This window comes from Salarias fasciatus, chromosome 22, assembly GCF_902148845.1.
Source record: "Salarias fasciatus chromosome 22, fSalaFa1.1, whole genome shotgun sequence".
NCBI lineage: Eukaryota > Metazoa > Chordata > Actinopteri > Blenniiformes > Blenniidae > Salarias > Salarias fasciatus.
The window spans coordinates 19,607,536-19,624,308 of record NC_043765.1 but is presented as its reverse complement, the minus strand read 5'-3'; the positions used below and the strand labels follow the sequence as shown (position 1 = coordinate 19,624,308).

Here is a 16,773-nt window from a genome sequence, read left to right as displayed (position 1 = left end):
TAGCATGTCAGCAAATCCAGTGTGTTATTAAGAGATTGTATTTTCCACCACATTATGTTATCCCCTCCACCGCGCGGGTATTAAAGACTGTGATTACAGTGCAGAGGTGGAAAAACGTCCGAGTCAAATGTTGGATCGCAGTCCCAATAAGTCTTCCAGACCAGCCAGAATGTTTGAATGCTTGTGACTGTACATAAATATTTGGAATGATTTGAGGTTGGAATATGTTCATACGCCGTGGAAGAGCGCAGAGACGGGAAGGAAAGAATGTATGTGAACACAATCCTTTATCCTGAGAGTTACGGCAGCTCTTGTTTTGTCGCGATTTGTCAGATTCAAGCTTGTAAAAAAAGAGAAATGTTAATTACATTGGTCTTTGCTTAATTTGTGGGGCACTTTTTGTGTCATTGATATGATGATTTGCAGCGACTCTGCAGAAATCTCATTAAAAAGTATACAACACCCAGCTGAGGTCGTTTCCCTTTTTGATCTTGACTTTCCGGAATGTTCTTGGTTGTTTTCTGAGTCTGTAGCCGACACGCCACCAATGAGCCTCTTTTTCTGTCCTCAACAAATATCCACAAGTCATCAAGCTTTATCTTCAGCAGGAGAAAATGAGCAGAGACCAGCAGCTCACTAAAGGATTCCTCTAACAAGATTTGCCCTTTAGGCCACAGCAGAGGCAGCTGGATGCTTCTCTTCGTGAGCAGCACTTCTGGAAGGGAAATAAACGGGAAACATTCCCTCTTCCTAATGACCCTGACAGACACAATTACAGTAGACCTACAGGGAGCAAACAAACCAGATTTCCATTAAGATTTCAGTCTGAGATCTTCTGTGAAGTTGAAACGCTCCAAGTGCTCAGTTAGTTCCGCGTTTTGAGGAAACAAACTAAACTGTGTCGGTTTATTAAGTCAAATTGTTTGAATATAGACGTTTGTTGCAGTTGAAATGCATAATTCATAGATTAGTGTTTCATATACTCACCTGTGTTGTTTGGAACAATGATAATGTAATTTCGGCCTTTCTGAAAACAATGAAACGAAAGATTTGTTTACAGCGATAATTGACATTGCTGCATAGGATGTATCCTTCATGAATGAATATGATGACTATCCCATCCACTGTTTATATTTTTATTAAGCGAACTGCACAAAGCCTGCAGAATAGCTCTATTCAAAAGAAATGCAGTGTTTTTTATACATTATTACATTAAAAGCTGCAGTTCACTTACTTGTACTTGTTAAAAATGACAATACTATGAAAGTAACAGAGTCATGGGAAGGTTTCTGTTGCTAAAATAGAGCATAGTTATTTATTTATTCTTCTCTCCAACCTTCTCCTCCACTCTCTGCGGTGACTGTCTACCCTTTTCTGACCAATAAGCGAAGAAAAATCAGCTTCGCTGAAACACTCCGTTCCACAATATATCTCCCAGATGAGATTCAGTGACAGGAGCTGCTCAGAGGGAGCGTTGGCCACATCGAGAGAATCTGGTCAGGGGAGAGGGTTTTTTTTTTTTTTTTTTTTTTTTTTTTTTTTTTTTTTTATTGAAACACTCTGTCTTCTTGGACAAGGGACAGGTCAGACCGAGTGCCAGACCAGACTCACTCACTTGTGCTGATTGTGTGAGAGCCTCAACGTGGAGTCCAGACTGTGAGTATGGTAGAGTTGCTCACTTTCAGTTCTTCGTGCAACTATTTCAGATCAAATAATGTTTGTTTCGTGCACTGTCTGTCTGTGTGTAAATTGCTGCTTCAAAGCCGGATGCCAGCTTTAAATAAAGGCAGCAGCAGGAGGAGACTCAGTCTCGTCCTGCTGCTAACATTAAAATCTGTTCGGATAGTAAAAGGCTACAATCATACAATATTGCACGCCCCAGCTGCTGAACAGGACAAGGGAAAAAAAAAAAAAAAAAGAAATTGCTGCTTCATGCATGACAAAAGCTGACACGTGGACACTTTGAATCGATCTGGAGCTGACATTCGTTTTAAGGTGAAGTCATAAGCTGGAATGCTTGACTATTGAAGTGCAAGTAATAATGAGGTGCTAGATCTAACAAAAAGCCACCTGAGAGGCATTAATGACAGTGCAGGCTTTTAAGATCAATTGTTGGATTGATTCAGTAAAGAAAGCTACAAATTAAAAATGAAGTTGGTAAACCCTGGAATAATGAAAATTTAAACCTCCTAATAACTGAAAATTACTCAAGAATGTTCTTGAAAGTGTGGGCATATGTGACTGCTCAACCTGTAGAGGTTAAAGGGCAAGTGACACATGCCCTGCTAAGCCTCTCGCGATGAGGCGAGAAAGAACCTCCTCTATCAAAGGAAAATGGAGAAAAACGACAGTGTTCATGACCCAAAGTACAGCTGCATCTGTCAAACATGGTGGCGCCTCTCTTATGGCTGGAGTGTGAGGCCGCCAACGGAGCTGGCACGCTGGCAGTCATTGTTGATTCCACTGCTGTCAGAATGTAAGGGGACGGCGAACAGGAGCTCTCTGTGTGTGTGTGTGTGCTCACATTCAGCCAAACGCATCGGAGCTCACTGCATGACGTTTTACACCCAGTAGGACAACGATCTGCAACAAACGTCCAAATCAGCCACTGAACTTTTCTCAGGGTAGAGAGGTGAATATGTGCTTCCCTGATCCTGATCTGCCTGAGCGGTAGCCTGCTCACTGGAGAACAGATAAGTGCTGGAGAGCCTGCAAAAGACGTGAGAGCTGAGGATGGCTGCGGCTGAAGTCTGGGACGGAATACAAACCATCGGCTGATGTGAGGTCAGTCTTCCAGCCACCATTGTGGAGAAATTAGTTTCTGCAAAAGCTGCTTTTATTAGGAAAGCAGGTCCTGAAATAGGCTGCACGGTGGAGCCGCGACCACTGCTCGCCACCTCACACTGAGAATATTCCCCATTCAGGTGTAATTTCTCCCCCTGCATGCGTGGATCTTCTTCAGTCACTTCATTTTCTTCCCACACTCCTGAAACAGGCATTTTAAATCACCCATAGGCGGGAATGTGTGTGCGACTGCCTCCCACCCCACAAGCATGAACTGAATAAAACAGAGTACTGATGGATGGATGGTTCTAAAATATCTCCACATTTCAGGATTTCACAGTGTATATTTGTCTTAGCTTTCTTTCAGAATATCTCATCCCCTTTCAGTAAGAGCCTTATTTTTAGACTTTAAAAAAAACAATCTATTGTATTCTGCTTTTCTTGGGCTGAGAGTGTTTTTCTGCCTGAGCTTCTACTCAAATTAAAGTCAAAGCTTGGCACATGCATGCAGTGCCTATTGTTATGTTTTAGATTGAATTGTCTGGAGCAGAGATCCTGGAGAGCAAAAAAGGAAAAGCAACTGTCCGAATTTCCAAAGAAAGAGAATTATATCTGTATGACTAGAGGCCTCAATTCATTAATACCAGCCAAGTTTGCTAAAAAGAAACGCGCACTAAGCTTCTCTCTGTATTCTTGATGTCATAAAAGTTAAACAGCAGAGGAGCAGACAGGATCAAATTCAGCTTTTGGCTGTGAGACAGGATTCATCCCAGTTCGCATTTCAGTCACAAAAGCAGGTAAAAGTGATGACCTGCGTCTATACATTAAAGAAACCGACCCTTTGCTCACCTGGTAACGTGAATATAAAAGAGTGACTCAGCGTTTTATTGGATTAAACGGTTCATCCCACCGCATTGTGAATCTGCACATCTTTGAAGGAATCATGTGGTTCCTTTCAGTCGGATGCACTGGCTTAAGAACTACTGCACTGCCTCTTTGCCGCCTCACATAAATAGATTATTTCTTCCCTGAGCATTCAGATTTAGTCTTGAAGGCACCGGTGTGAAGGTCACCATGACTCAACGATGCAGACGACACTAAAGCAAAAAATAATAGTCTTGTTTGTATCAGTGTTACCTAATAGAAGCGCACACGGACCATTACGCACAAAGACAAGCAATGTTCACAAAGCTTCATCTGAATTGCTGATGTTCCGGTCTAATGCAAGCTTGTGAGTTAAATAAAGAATAGTTGGACATTATTGTTTGACTCAAATCTGTGCACTTGCAAAAAGTGTAATTGTCTCTCGATTGAGCCGTCAGTTTGTTTCCTGTTATTGTTTCGGACTCGGCCGGCTTGCCTTCACAGTCCATTTATGCAGTCAAATTAACAATTTAGTCGAGGACACAGGCTGTCATTTGAATAGGCAGAGTTTTTGCATCCTGCGTTGTTTTTTTTTTCTTCTTCTTCTTCCCACAAACAGAAAAACAAACAGAGAAAGAAGGACTGGGAGATTTCTGCTGGGTCTGTCGCTCCAGATTATTTACCAGGGCTCCAGTATTAATCCTCCTCCTGCTGCTCCTGCTGAGTGGGGACCAGGACTGTCTGAGACACACTGTTCTCCTTCTCTTTCACCCACAAAGACACAGAATCCCACTACAATATCATAAACAGCAAGTAATCTCTGACAAAACTGAAGAGCAGTGGCCCGGCCTTTGCTATAATTGTATTGTCTGTCTTATACTAATAAAACCCCCTGCACCTGTGACATGTTTAGGACCCCTGCTGAGGTGATTGTTCCCAGCATAAAGTAACATTAGAGGGTCATGATCCCAAAATCCCAAAAGGAGGACACAGACTGATCAATAGCCATGAATTATTGAAACCATTGTTGTCTTCTGTCTCAAAGGAAGCACAAACGCTCTTGTCTCAGTCATCAGTTTGTGAGATATTTGCTCAGATAAACCTATAAACTCAAACACGAGACTACATCCATTATAAGGTGAGTTTTTTTTGTTAACATAAAGAGCCTATATGTGTAATTAATCTTAAAACGATAAGCTGTGAAAATACACAGAAACGATATTGTATTTCTTCTCCTATTCACTGTCAGGTTATTATTCCCGTCAACGTTTATTTTCTGGAGTACGTCCTCCCAAATCATTTCCATGGCATTTGCATTTATATTGTGTCGTATTGTTATTTTATATCGCATAGAAAATGTTCCATTTTACATGTTGTCCACATCCATCTCTCCTTGAACTAGTCTACATAATCCTACTGTGTGTTTTATAGAGGACATATGGGGCTTTCCAGTGTTTTTTTTTCATGTGCTGAACTGGAAAAAACATAGACAAAATATATCACCCAAAACAGAAGAAATAGAATATCGGCAAGAAAAACAGCAACAAGATTTTAAAGTAGAAGTTAAAAACGCAGAAATGCACAATGTCAAATACAACGAACATCTGAAGTGTGCAATATAAAATTAATATACCCTGACTGGCAATGTATGATACAATAAGTATCCCAGAGGTGAGTTTTAGGAGTTATTTAACAGCGATCATAAGAGTCTCTGGTGGTTTGGGAAGAGAGGTCAGGGAATCGAGCCTCTGAACCTCCCAGTCCGCTGCTCCCTCCTGTACGAGGACACTGGCATCAGCTGCAGACGGAGACGGTGTTGACGGAGGAGATCATAGAGGGAGGAGGAGGCCAGGCTATGGAGGGTTTTGGTAAATAATGAGCAGCACTTTGGAAATAAGCTTTTGTCAGACAAAGAGCGAGCGGAGGGTCTGAAGGACAGGGGCGATGTGATCATGAGAGCCAGAGGGGATGAGTAAATCTCTGCCGTAGTTTATTGAGGACCTGGGATGACGGGTCATACAGGATGCTGCTGCAATATTCAAGTTCAGAGGTAATTAATGCATGAATCAGGGCTTCAGCAGCAGACTGGCAGGGTGATGGATGGAGTCTGGCTACTCTTTTCCAGTGGAAGAAGGAAGATTGGTGGCAGTTGAAGTCCATGCTTGGGGGCTTTTCAGTTTACATGTTCTTCGCATGTGTGTGTGTGTGTGTGTGTGTGTGTGTGTGTGTGTGTGTGTGTGTGTGTGTGTATATGGGTTTTCTCAGTTCAAAAACAGGTTCATTAGTAATCTAAAGATTAATCATATTCACCTTCATTCATTGTTAGCTGGAATTGGCGGTAGCTTACCTTCAGAAGATTCGTCTGTTTGTTCACTTTCTTGCTGAAAGTTTATCTCAGCCATTCGGCTGCTGCTTTTATTTTCTGGTTGTCAGCAAGTTTATTAATCTGTTTGTTTCAAGAACAGATGTCACGCCTAATTCTGCATTATGCTGAAAACTCACCCCCACCGGAGCGCTCGCAATTTAAAATATCACTCTTCAGTCATGGCTCATTAACTCCAAAATCAGGCAAACTAAAATTATGTATGCACCAACTGATGTAACTTCACTTGAACTTACTGAATGAACCAGTCATCAGAAAGACCCACACAGCACTGACACGGGCGACTGTTTTTAAAATTTGTAAATTAAATCATTCATTTGCAAACTCATTGTATGCACCCATGATCTCAGATAAAACATGTTTTGGAGAGATGCACAGGAAGAACATGCAGACTCCACACAGAAGGCTCTTGAGCCTTCGAACTGGGTACCAATGAGCTCCACCCTGATTTTAAACGTCAAATATTTGTGTTTGATTGAAGTACTTGATTTAAAAAAAAAAGAAAAAAGGCATTGAGTTTGCAGATCTGAACGTGTCAGAGTGGAGTTGGAACAGGCTGCCTCAGCGAGCTCCTGTATTTTCGCCCCTCTCATCTGACTGGCTGAAGCCATCCTGTCTGGCATCACCGAGTCAGCCAGCAGACGGCAGAAGAAAAGAGGAAGTGGAAACATCAGCACTATCTCCACAGCAGAGAGAGAGAGAGAGAGGGAGAGAGAGAGGGAGAGGAAGCCAATGAGTGGCAGCATACACACACTTCACACACACACATATACACACAAACTCCGGACATCGGCGCTGTAGTGGAAGAAGTGTCCTCGCCTCGTCAGGTTTGTCAAAGCACGTTTTCCTTCCTCGCGGAGATGTTGCTGCTGGTGAATTCCAGCCTCACTTCTCTCGCGTTTTTTCTTTCTTTCTTCCCTTCTTCTTTTGCACAGAATGTTTCACGACTGAACGGGAGGTTTGTGGTCTCCGCCGCTCGTCGCCTCACTGTTTGTTTTATTCCATCGTAGCCAGATCGCTGCGCTTCCTCTCGCCTTTCCCTCTCGCGTCTCTTCTCCAGCCCGCATCTCCACCGGCTGTCGCTACTTTTTTTTTTTTTCTTTTCCCCCCCAAGTGGCCTTGGCGGCTCTGGGCGCTGTTTCTTTCTCTTCTCTTCTGTTTTTTTCTTGTATTGACAAGACGTCGCCGCTCACTCCGCTTCCACAGACAGCAGACCCGCCGATCGGCGGTGAACACATCAAACGCCCTCCGCTCTCCGGAGCGTTTTAGTTTGTGAAACAAGTGCACAGTAATGCCGCAAGTTAATGCTGCGAAAAGACGGAGCCCGTGGCTCTGTCCGCGGCTCCCCGGCGCGCTGCGTGGAAGTGCATGTTGGAAAACAAACAAACCAAACAAAAACAAAGTGGTCGGCCGTGTTTATTGATGCCCCCGGTTCCTCCCTCCGCCCTGCTGATTAAAGAGGCGCTTTAACGGTGTTTTAGCGGTGTGTGTGTGTGTGTGTGTGTGCGTGCACCGGGCCTGTGAGGAGGAGGAGGAGGAGGAGAGCCCTGCAGCCCTCATATGATGGAGAGGTGAAGCCAAACAGGATGCACACTTCACCCATCAACTTCACCCACTTCCATCTTCCAGAAACCCTGCAGTTCCTTTTGGTTTTATGATCGGAGTTACTAAAGTTTTGTTCTGCGTGACGCCTTTTAAAAGCAGCCTCGTCTGCTTTAGGATGAATCTACAGCTCCTCCTGTGAGACTGAATGTTTTTTTTTTTTTTCTCTGCAGTTTCTTCTTGTCTTGTCCTGCTGGCTGGTAAAAATATGCCTCAGATGAGTCAACCACTTGATAAGTCTCAATGCATTTCACATGATCCAACACATACACACACACACACACACACACACACACACACACTGGCAGCTGCCATGCAAGGTGCTCACTCATTGGAGCAAATTGGGTTCAGTGTTTTGCTTCAACATGAATGGGTGTTCAAACCGCCGTCATTTGGAATAGAAGATGACTCGCTCTGTGCCGCCGCCACATTAGATCCCACCAGATACCTGTTGACAGCGATTGTGACCTTACTCAGTCTCTTTCCTTTTATTGCAGTAAAAAAAAATGCCTAGATCATTAATACTGCAAATTAGTGACTGCCAAACGAGTTGATGTGTTCTCTCGCAGATACCAGTCATTACGTGGAAAATGTTAAAACAGCTCGGCTAACTCGGCATGATCGCAGAATTAATTGGAATGTAAAAAGTGTCCTTGTGAGTGTTTTTGATTTGAGATGTTGAAGCTGCTACGCCTGACTGAATTTGTTTTGTTATATTTTTCTCATTAATCTGAGTAACAACTCAACATCTGATGTTGTGATCAAGACTGCCGGGCAAGCGGCGAGTAAATGAGAAAGAAGAAGAAAATAATCGGTTATGGGTAATTCAGACACAAGCTGTTGTCGTCATTTGGAGTGCCCTGCTGTGAAAGTCTACGTATCCATAAGATCATCTCATCATTTGAAAAAGGCACACACGCCTTTTGGCTGGGCAGCAAATGATGGGAATCACTGATGAGAAGCTCAAGCTACTCCTCCAACTATTCTTTTGGTGCCAGCGTTCTCCTTAAAGAGCCCCACTTTGGTTTACCGCTGTTCTATTATTCCTTCCTCCCTGATCACCCGGTAGCCATATAATCAACCACAACAGCAGCCGGCTCCGGCTCGCAGCGTGTTTCCGCTCACTCCTCCTCGCAGCAGCCCCTGTGCGGCCCAGGGCCAGCGCTGATGTCTCCTCCCTGTCCTTCTGCCCCTGTAGGCAACTTCTGATGGGGTGAGAGCCCATTTACATGCCTTGTTAGCCACCAAAGATGTTGCTGTTGTGATGGAACCGCATGCATGTCAGTGTCATCATGTCAACTTGGCCTTAAACACGGGCAAACATGGCCTAGAAACAAGGACACGGGGGACTCGTGCAGTCGTGTCTCATGTACAGTTATACAGGCGGCTCATCGCGGCGAACAAAGCAGCAGCTTTCAGATTATGATGAGGAATCAGCCAGAGAGAGAAGTTGGAGATTATTGTCAAGTTCTTCGTCGTGCTTGTCAGAAAGGAGAGCTGTCTATGAAATCTGGCTTTCTAGACATAACAAAGACATTGTAAGTTGCATTTTGAGGTTTTGGCTGCTGTGAGGTTTGGCCTCCCTGTGTGGTTGTGGTTGATCTGAGACCCGGGACTCAGGCTTGGTTTTAGACGCAGGTATGAATAAACTTAAGCAGTCATGAAGGGGCGTTCAAAAAGCATACTTCGGGACAAATCACCACTTTCAGCTTCTTCTGTCAACACACAAAGTTTAGTCTGAGTTCGGCTTTGGTTAGCTGTGGTCCGACTTCAAAACTGAAGAATGAAGTTTGGTTGTACTGCAACATGTAAAAACAGGATTCACTATGTTCTGTAGACTATTTTTCTGTACTCTATATGTTTAACAATCTGCATTGGCAAAGCTAAAAATTCCTTGCAGTTTTTCTTTTTGGTAGGTCCATAAATGATATATAGAGAAGAAAACCTGCCCTTGTGACATGATTTGTGGTTATGAGCGTTACGAATGAGGCATAGCAACTCTAAAAAGTAAAATGAGAAAGGTAAACTCGGCTGCACTGACTTGCTCTATAAATCATATGTCAGGTAAACCAACGGGGATAAATGTGAGTTCTTTAGTCCTTTGTTTTAAATATTTAATATATTTGAGGAAATTATTTTAGAAGACCTTTTCTTTTGCGGGTGGATGCCTGCCTTCAGTTACTGAGCTGCATCACATGTGAGATCCTGTTGTGTGTCTGTTTGACACTGCCTGCTATTTGGCATCTCCTCACCACCTCCTGAAGTGTAACCTTGCCAATTTCCAACTCTTCTCGTCTGACAGCTTCCCACCCTTGCAGGTCGTTATCTTTCTCTCATTAGCTCGCTCCCTTACTTACACTTGATTTTTTTCCACACATGCTATCTTTGTGCCTGTCTCAGTTTAGCTTCTCTCTGGCTTCGTCTTTAGCGCCCCCCCCGCCCCCTTCTCACTCTAGCGTTGCATCCCGTGGGAAATTGCGGTATGTAAATTGTTTTCTCCTTGATGTATGGCCGACCCACTATCCTGCCGTTTCAGTGAACTCACCCCCCCCCCCCCCCCCCCCCCCCCCCGTTTTCACCTAATTGCTCAGGTTTGAAGTAATGCTGTGAACTTTTAACATCCTAAAATTTCCATTGACGGATCAAGCCCCATTTTCTTGCTAAAAGCCGTAAAGGAAAAAGTAAGCCCTGTCTTTGTGCACTGGTGTCCTCGCTCGCTGCGTATACTGGCCTTCTTGTCATTCTGCAGCTTTAGGGTAGATTAATTTGCTGTTCCCAATTAGATGACTGTTGCCTTGTATAATTGCTCCCTATGGTAAGAAGTTAATTAAAACAGCGTGTAGGTACTGAAGGTGCGATGAGAATGTGCCAGACAGCCAAACAGACAGTGAGGGGTGAGGAGAGATCTCAGAGGTACTGCTGCCATGTTCTGCTCTTTAGTTTACTGATTGTTGCCCTGGGCTAAGCACAGAGTCGAGCTCTTCCACTTGGACAAAAATGCCTTAGACAAGCAAAATAGTGATGGGGAAAGACCCGTAGTTTGATGGCAGACTCAGTGCTCAAAAGCTGGACAAGGTGATATGCTCGTGAAGAGATCTCTAATCTTTGAACAGTGAGTCCAGCCAGTCTTAGAATATGAATCAGTCTGGGTGAAAAGCAACTATTGCTGAGTTTTTCGGTCCTTGTCTAGAGTTTTTGTGGCGTAACGCAGCTCTAGATGACCCAGAAAGTGATACCGATCCCTCTGCATACTCGTGCTGCCCGCTGCATTCCAGCTGTGGTGGTGCCGCAGAGCTCAGTAAATACGTAGTGAGAGCGTCGCTGGCTCACTCACTCTGTGTTTGCCTCTGTTTGTGGTATTTAGCATCCCTTTGCTAACAGCCTCTCGGTCTCAGATCCTTCTGACCCAGTACAGAAAGCGTTGAGATAGCATCTCAATCTATGTAGTACACACACCCCCACCCATAAGCTTCACAGGAGGCTTGACGTTACATTTCCAGTTGTAAGTGTGGCCCAGTTGTGACTAAGCTCCGCTCCACTGAATGCAGTTATGGTATGATATGTCTGTATGTGTCATGGGTGTTAACATCACACACTGTATGATTTATGGCATGTGTGCACATGTGCTGCAGAGACGTGCAGTATTTTAGTGTTTTGTTGCTGTGTCAGTTTTTTCTCTCTCTCTCTCTCTCCCCTCTCTGGCATGCCTCGGTCTTTTTCACGGCGTACATGCTGGTGTGTTAGTGTGGCCCAGGTGCTAAAGCCTTGTTTCCTTCAGCCCTTTGCTAAATATAGCCTTTCCTGTGTGCGTGGCGGTTTGTGTGTTTATGTGCATGCCTTGCAGCCGTTTGAGTGTTTTTTATCGGTGTGGGTCATGGATCAATCTCTTTGCAGTCATTCATGCTCCTGTCATGCTCCCTTGCTTGTCCATCACTGTGTCGACCTGTGCTTCTTTTGATTCATGCATTTGTGATTTTATCCATTCGCACATCTGTTGCCTCGCTGCCTGTTGTTATGCCTGCATGTCCGTAGAGAAAAAGGACCCACAAGTGCTCAATCAGACACACACGGGTCTTTGTTGATCCTCCCGGATCTCAAAAGGCTCAGAAAGGATCAGTGGTGTAGCTGTGAATCCCATTATCTGATCAGAAGTCATTAAACACAAACCTCAATTTCAGATGTCAAAGTTTTCTGAGCAGAGAAAGTAATATAATTGAAGAGCTTTTGTGGCTCCAGAGGGAAATCTGATAATTCAGAGTTGTTAGAATACTACAGAAATATGGGTATAAAGGCAAATTTGAAGCTGGTCAGACCTGTGTAACCCTGTCTCTGCTTGAGGCCCACAGCTTGATGCTACATTATCCGCTTATAACACAGCTCACTCCAGTCTCGGTGAACTGTCTGTGGAGCGCTTGCATCGGTAGTGTTGTTGTTGCCAAGTTTTGACAAAGAATGTTTGAATTTGGTAAGTTGTTTGTTCTGCACCATTAATTTTGATACTCTGTGAAAGAACCCACAGAGGCTTTTGATGGTTCTCTCTGTTACTTCCAGTGTGGTGGGATTTAGGCTGGACGAGAATCTTTAAAGGTGTTCCCATATAAAATCAAAAGATGCATGAAGGCTCACTGGCTGACTTTCTGAGTTGTTTCTGTGCCCTTTCTCGAAATGTTGCAGACTGTGCTCAAATCATTTTCCCACAATTCATCCTGCCCTGAAAGGTCTTAAAGTAGCAGATGACAAGCAATTGAGATTGAAAGCCCAGGGAAGAGCATGTTCATTCTACCAAAGCATGACCGTATCTGATTTTTTTAAAAATCATCTTAAGGATACATTAACTTCACAATAAGACAAATATAAGTTATGTTGACTGATGGTTTGATGTTCAAGGAACTATATTAACATAGAGACTGGTTCCATTTCGGTGTCAGAGCTCAAAGTAAATGTACTAACCATCTGGTTTCCTTTACTCTCATCACTATTTTGTGGTCAACCAGACCAGGCCCCTGCGTGGCTTTTTTTTTTCATATTTAATTTTCTCTCGAAATGTCAAGTGTATGAGATTTAGCAGGATCTCTCAGAAGAAAAAAAGTAGCGTTTTTGAATTGATTTCATTTGGATGTAATTTTCCTGTTGAAAAGAACAGGTATTTGAAGTGATTCAGCATATAAAAAAAGCCATTTTTGTATTGAAATTGTAAGTTTTTTGGACTCCATGTCATCTCACTGGAACATGGAAGATGATCTGAATGATGCTGTAAGCAATCTGCAAACTTACCAGTGCTATTAAACTAAAGTTCACACACTGCACCATGGAGAGTGACTTTTTCCAATAACTTATAGCATCTAACTTATTCTACTTTTATTCAGAAATTCTGCCATTGGGAATTTGTCATCCCTTCATTATGAATGAAAGGGAACCAAAAATACTGCACCTGCTCAACAGTCGCTTGTGAAACTTTTCACAACGGTTTTCATTTAAAGTTATTTCTGTTAATTTGAGAGTGGATCTGAGGGTAGAAGCACCATATCTCAAAGCCAAATGTGCTGCATAATTAATGTATGGGTTGAGATTAAGGATCTGCGCCCATTCTGTCACGACGCCCGCCTTTGCGATGTCAACTTGCTGCAGCAGTGTTTTCCATTAGACTAGTCAAGGCTACCTCTCGAGAGATGAGACTGAGGAGTCGTTGAGGGCCTCTCATAACATGCCAAGGTCACCAGCTCGCTCGCTCTCTCTGGCTGGGGAGCGGCGAGCCTTGGATGGAAGGTGTGCTGCTTTATGTTGGAGCTGCCTCTGAGTCTCTGAATAAATCAAACGTAGAAGGACGTTTGGGAAACAAAACACTTTGATATCTCCCGCTTTTACTTTTGGACTCAGACTCTGTATTTATGTCTCTATATAATGAATTTATTTGTTGATTCTATTCTTCTTTTTTTTTTTTTACTTGTATTACCACAACTGTCATTATCTCCTCGGCATCTTTAACTTTCAGATTCCACTTCAATTCACACATATTGCGAAGTTGCTGACGAGAAACACTTTCACACTCAGGTCATCAAATACATCCATTCACCAAATACTATTAGTCCTCTTCTCTGTTGCAAATGTAATCTCTGCTGGAAACTTCAGGTTAGTTTCTGTTGGTTTTCAACAGTCGGTAAACACACGCCACAGTTACCCTCACACATCGGTGCTGCTTTTAGATTTTGTTATTGATAGGAAACTGTGATCTGGAACTGGGGATGTGGAAAACAACCAAAGACTACTTCTTTGAAACCTCCATCAGACTGAGGTATGCAGATATGAAGTGACAACAGGCTAACAGGTGAAGCTGTTTGAGAGGTTTAACCAAAGACCTCGCTGAAAGGTCATATTTTGTTTTTCCTGTGCAAACAGTCATGTTTCATGTTGCTCTCATCCTTATCCGAACTTTGTTTTCTGTCCAGAGGTTTTGAAGACTTGGAAAAATAGAGGGCTTAGGTTTGTTTTTAGTTAATTTCCCAGGCTGCTTCTTGGACTTTCAACTACGTCAGAAATACAAATGACTGCAAAACACCTGCAAACCCCCCCTCATCGTATGAGGTTAGGAGTCTTTGCAAGAACATGTGACAGTACTGACTCTGTGCATATTAGTGAAATTTAGTTAAAAAAAATAGCTTTGTGAAAACGCCCTTAGAGGAGACAGTTTTCTTTTTGACAGAGATGTCTTCTTCCTGTTTTATATTTCTCTGTGTTTCTACTTCTTGTCAATCCCGCAAGCTTTGTAGTTGTGTCTATAGATGCAGGTCGTCTGCCATCTGAGAGCAAACATCAAGGAGTGTTTTGGGTCTGTCAGGCTCAGCTGAACCATTGTGGTAAGCTCAGGATTTTGTTGCCATTTGCAGCCCGAGCTGATTCTCCATCTGTAAACCACCCGCCTTACCCTGTGTCAACCCTGCTGGTCTGTGCTGGCCACACATCAGAGTCTCCCCATTTCCTGTGGATGCTACATGTTGTCATTGTGCCTGGCCCCTTATCTTATCCCCAGCTACGTTGAACTGAAAAATAACATGGTATGGCTGAGCTCGGCTGGGCTCAGCGTGGCTCTCTATTGAGAAAAGAGGGGTATTGTAGTGGCAGACAAGCTGGGTTTAATGTTGCCTTCAGGGCTTGTTGCTGTGTCTGTTCTTTTGTTGTCTAGAGGGGGAGCTTAACACCCTGTGTATGTATTTCTGTGTGTGCACGTCTGACTTGTCTGACTGCATTTCCTAAGCCTTGACAGTGCAGCAGAAGAAATAGTACAGGGAATTCCAAGGGCACATTTACAATGGGCGCGCGGCTACCGGATGCAAAACATGCTCAGAACGTGCTGAAAGTTTTCCAGCACAGCTTGAGGGGAAGGTGAACCTCTTCCTGTCAGCATGTGCATGCGAACTGATCTGTTTCCTGTTTTCAGAAATGGTGAAATAAGAAGTCATTTAAATTGTAGACACAACCTCTTGTAAAGTTCCCTTTTGTATTCAGTGTTTAAGTAGACGCTACAAGGCGATATGACAAGGGAAACATGTTCTGTCTTGCTCCATAGACAAAAGTGAAAAGATATAAGGACTGATATGCAGCGATTACATCACTCCAGTGACTTTGCACCCACAGCAATGGAAGTCTGGCCCGAGGAATGCCCTCTGCTGGTGTTTTTCTTTCCCTCTTTCTCTTCCCCGGTCTCTGTTTCACATAAATGTGGGTTAGATGCAATTACCCCATAAAAGGCAAAAATGAAGTTCTTTGAATCCTATGCCCCAGTCCATAAATAGCCAGAGCGCAGCCTCGTTTAAACTGTTTCTGCCTCTTGTACCACAAGCAGAGCCCCCACCCAAGATTTTACTATATAACTTGACAATGAGAAGGAAGCGTTGCCGGCCAACGGCTATTGTGGGATTCAGGCTGTTCATGCAAAAAAAGGGATGAAAGTGTTTTAGCAGTGGCCAGTCACCACACTGCAAGGGTGGAGGCCGGGCTGGCGCTGGGACTGGGACTGGCTCGTGACTGACCAGACAGGGCTGAGGCCTGCCTGTCCATGGGTAAACATAAGGGAGGGGAGGGCATGGGTGTAGCATATGGTTAAAAAGGGAGGAAAAAAAAAATCCTTGGGGATAAATAAATAATGGGACGGCAGCAGAGGGTGGGGAGCTAAGGGCACAGCTGAGGGGTTTGCAAATTAAAGGGTGAGCCCAGTGACGGGGCATGGGGCATCTGTCAGGAGCGGGGAGGGCAGTGTGGTGAAAGGGCGTAGCGTGTTGGAGGCTGGGAAAAAACAAGGTTGGGTTAGAAATACAAAACAATAGCAAGCTTTTGAAGACGGTGCTCGAAAAGGCAACAGCATGTCATGGAAAATATTTTGAATATCCGCTCCGCCGTGCTATTTGTCGGATGCATGAGCTCATGTGTTGTGGCTGTGGTGCAGCAGTGTGATGCAGATGAGCCACTGGTGGTTGATGAATAACATTGTGCCTGAAATAGTGCAGTCAGTCAGCCAGTCAGAGCATGCAGGATGGACAAAGAGCGCACGGCGGGGAGGATAGGAGTGGTCTGGTGAAGCCGGATCCTGAAGCCACCCAGGAGCTGCGCAGTGGGTGTGTTTGCGTGCATGTATCTGTGGAATTGAGGGTTGCTTGATGTATATCCACAGCTGTGTGTGTGGGTGCGTGCGTGCGTGTGTGTGTGTGTGGGGTTACAGACAGCTGGCAGGGCAAAGGGTGGATGTAACAAGGAGTGTGTATGACAGCCACAGGGACTTCTTTGTTCCCACTCACTCGTGCCAGTCTCGGCGAGTCGATGGCTGGCCTGTGAAGTGACTGAATCCTTTCATAGCACCTAGGCCAGATACACAGTCTAGCCTTCACACAAGCTCTCTCCTCGCTGTGTGTGTGTGTGTTTCCCATGTTTGCGTGACTCCGTACCACAGAGAGCTGGCAATGGCAGCAGAAGATTTCCACAAGAGAGGCCATAACCATCTCCCATAATGTCAGTGCTCCCATAGAGCGCTTATTACCCTTGTGATGATAGTCATCAGCGCTAACATAATTGTAGCGCAGGCAGCGCTGAACAGTAGCCCGTTCGCTATATGCTAACGTAATGAGTGTTGTTGAGAGTCTGTGTTCCCT

The 16,773-nt window shown here is 44.1% G+C and overlaps 1 protein-coding gene across 4 annotated transcripts in view; it reads left to right on the top strand.

Moving 5' to 3' along the window:
• The first annotated feature begins 6,758 nt into the window (after positions 1 to 6,758).
• The window catches only part of elmo1 (engulfment and cell motility 1 (ced-12 homolog, C. elegans)), a 100,324-nt gene continuing 90,309 nt past the window's right edge, over positions 6,759 to 16,773 (top strand). For all 4 annotated transcript variants that reach the window (XM_030121346.1, XM_030121344.1, XM_030121345.1 and 1 more), the window contains exon 1: positions 6,759 to 6,858. The gene's annotated coding sequence lies outside the window, so the exon portion shown is untranslated. The remainder of the gene's footprint in view (positions 6,859 to 16,773) is intronic.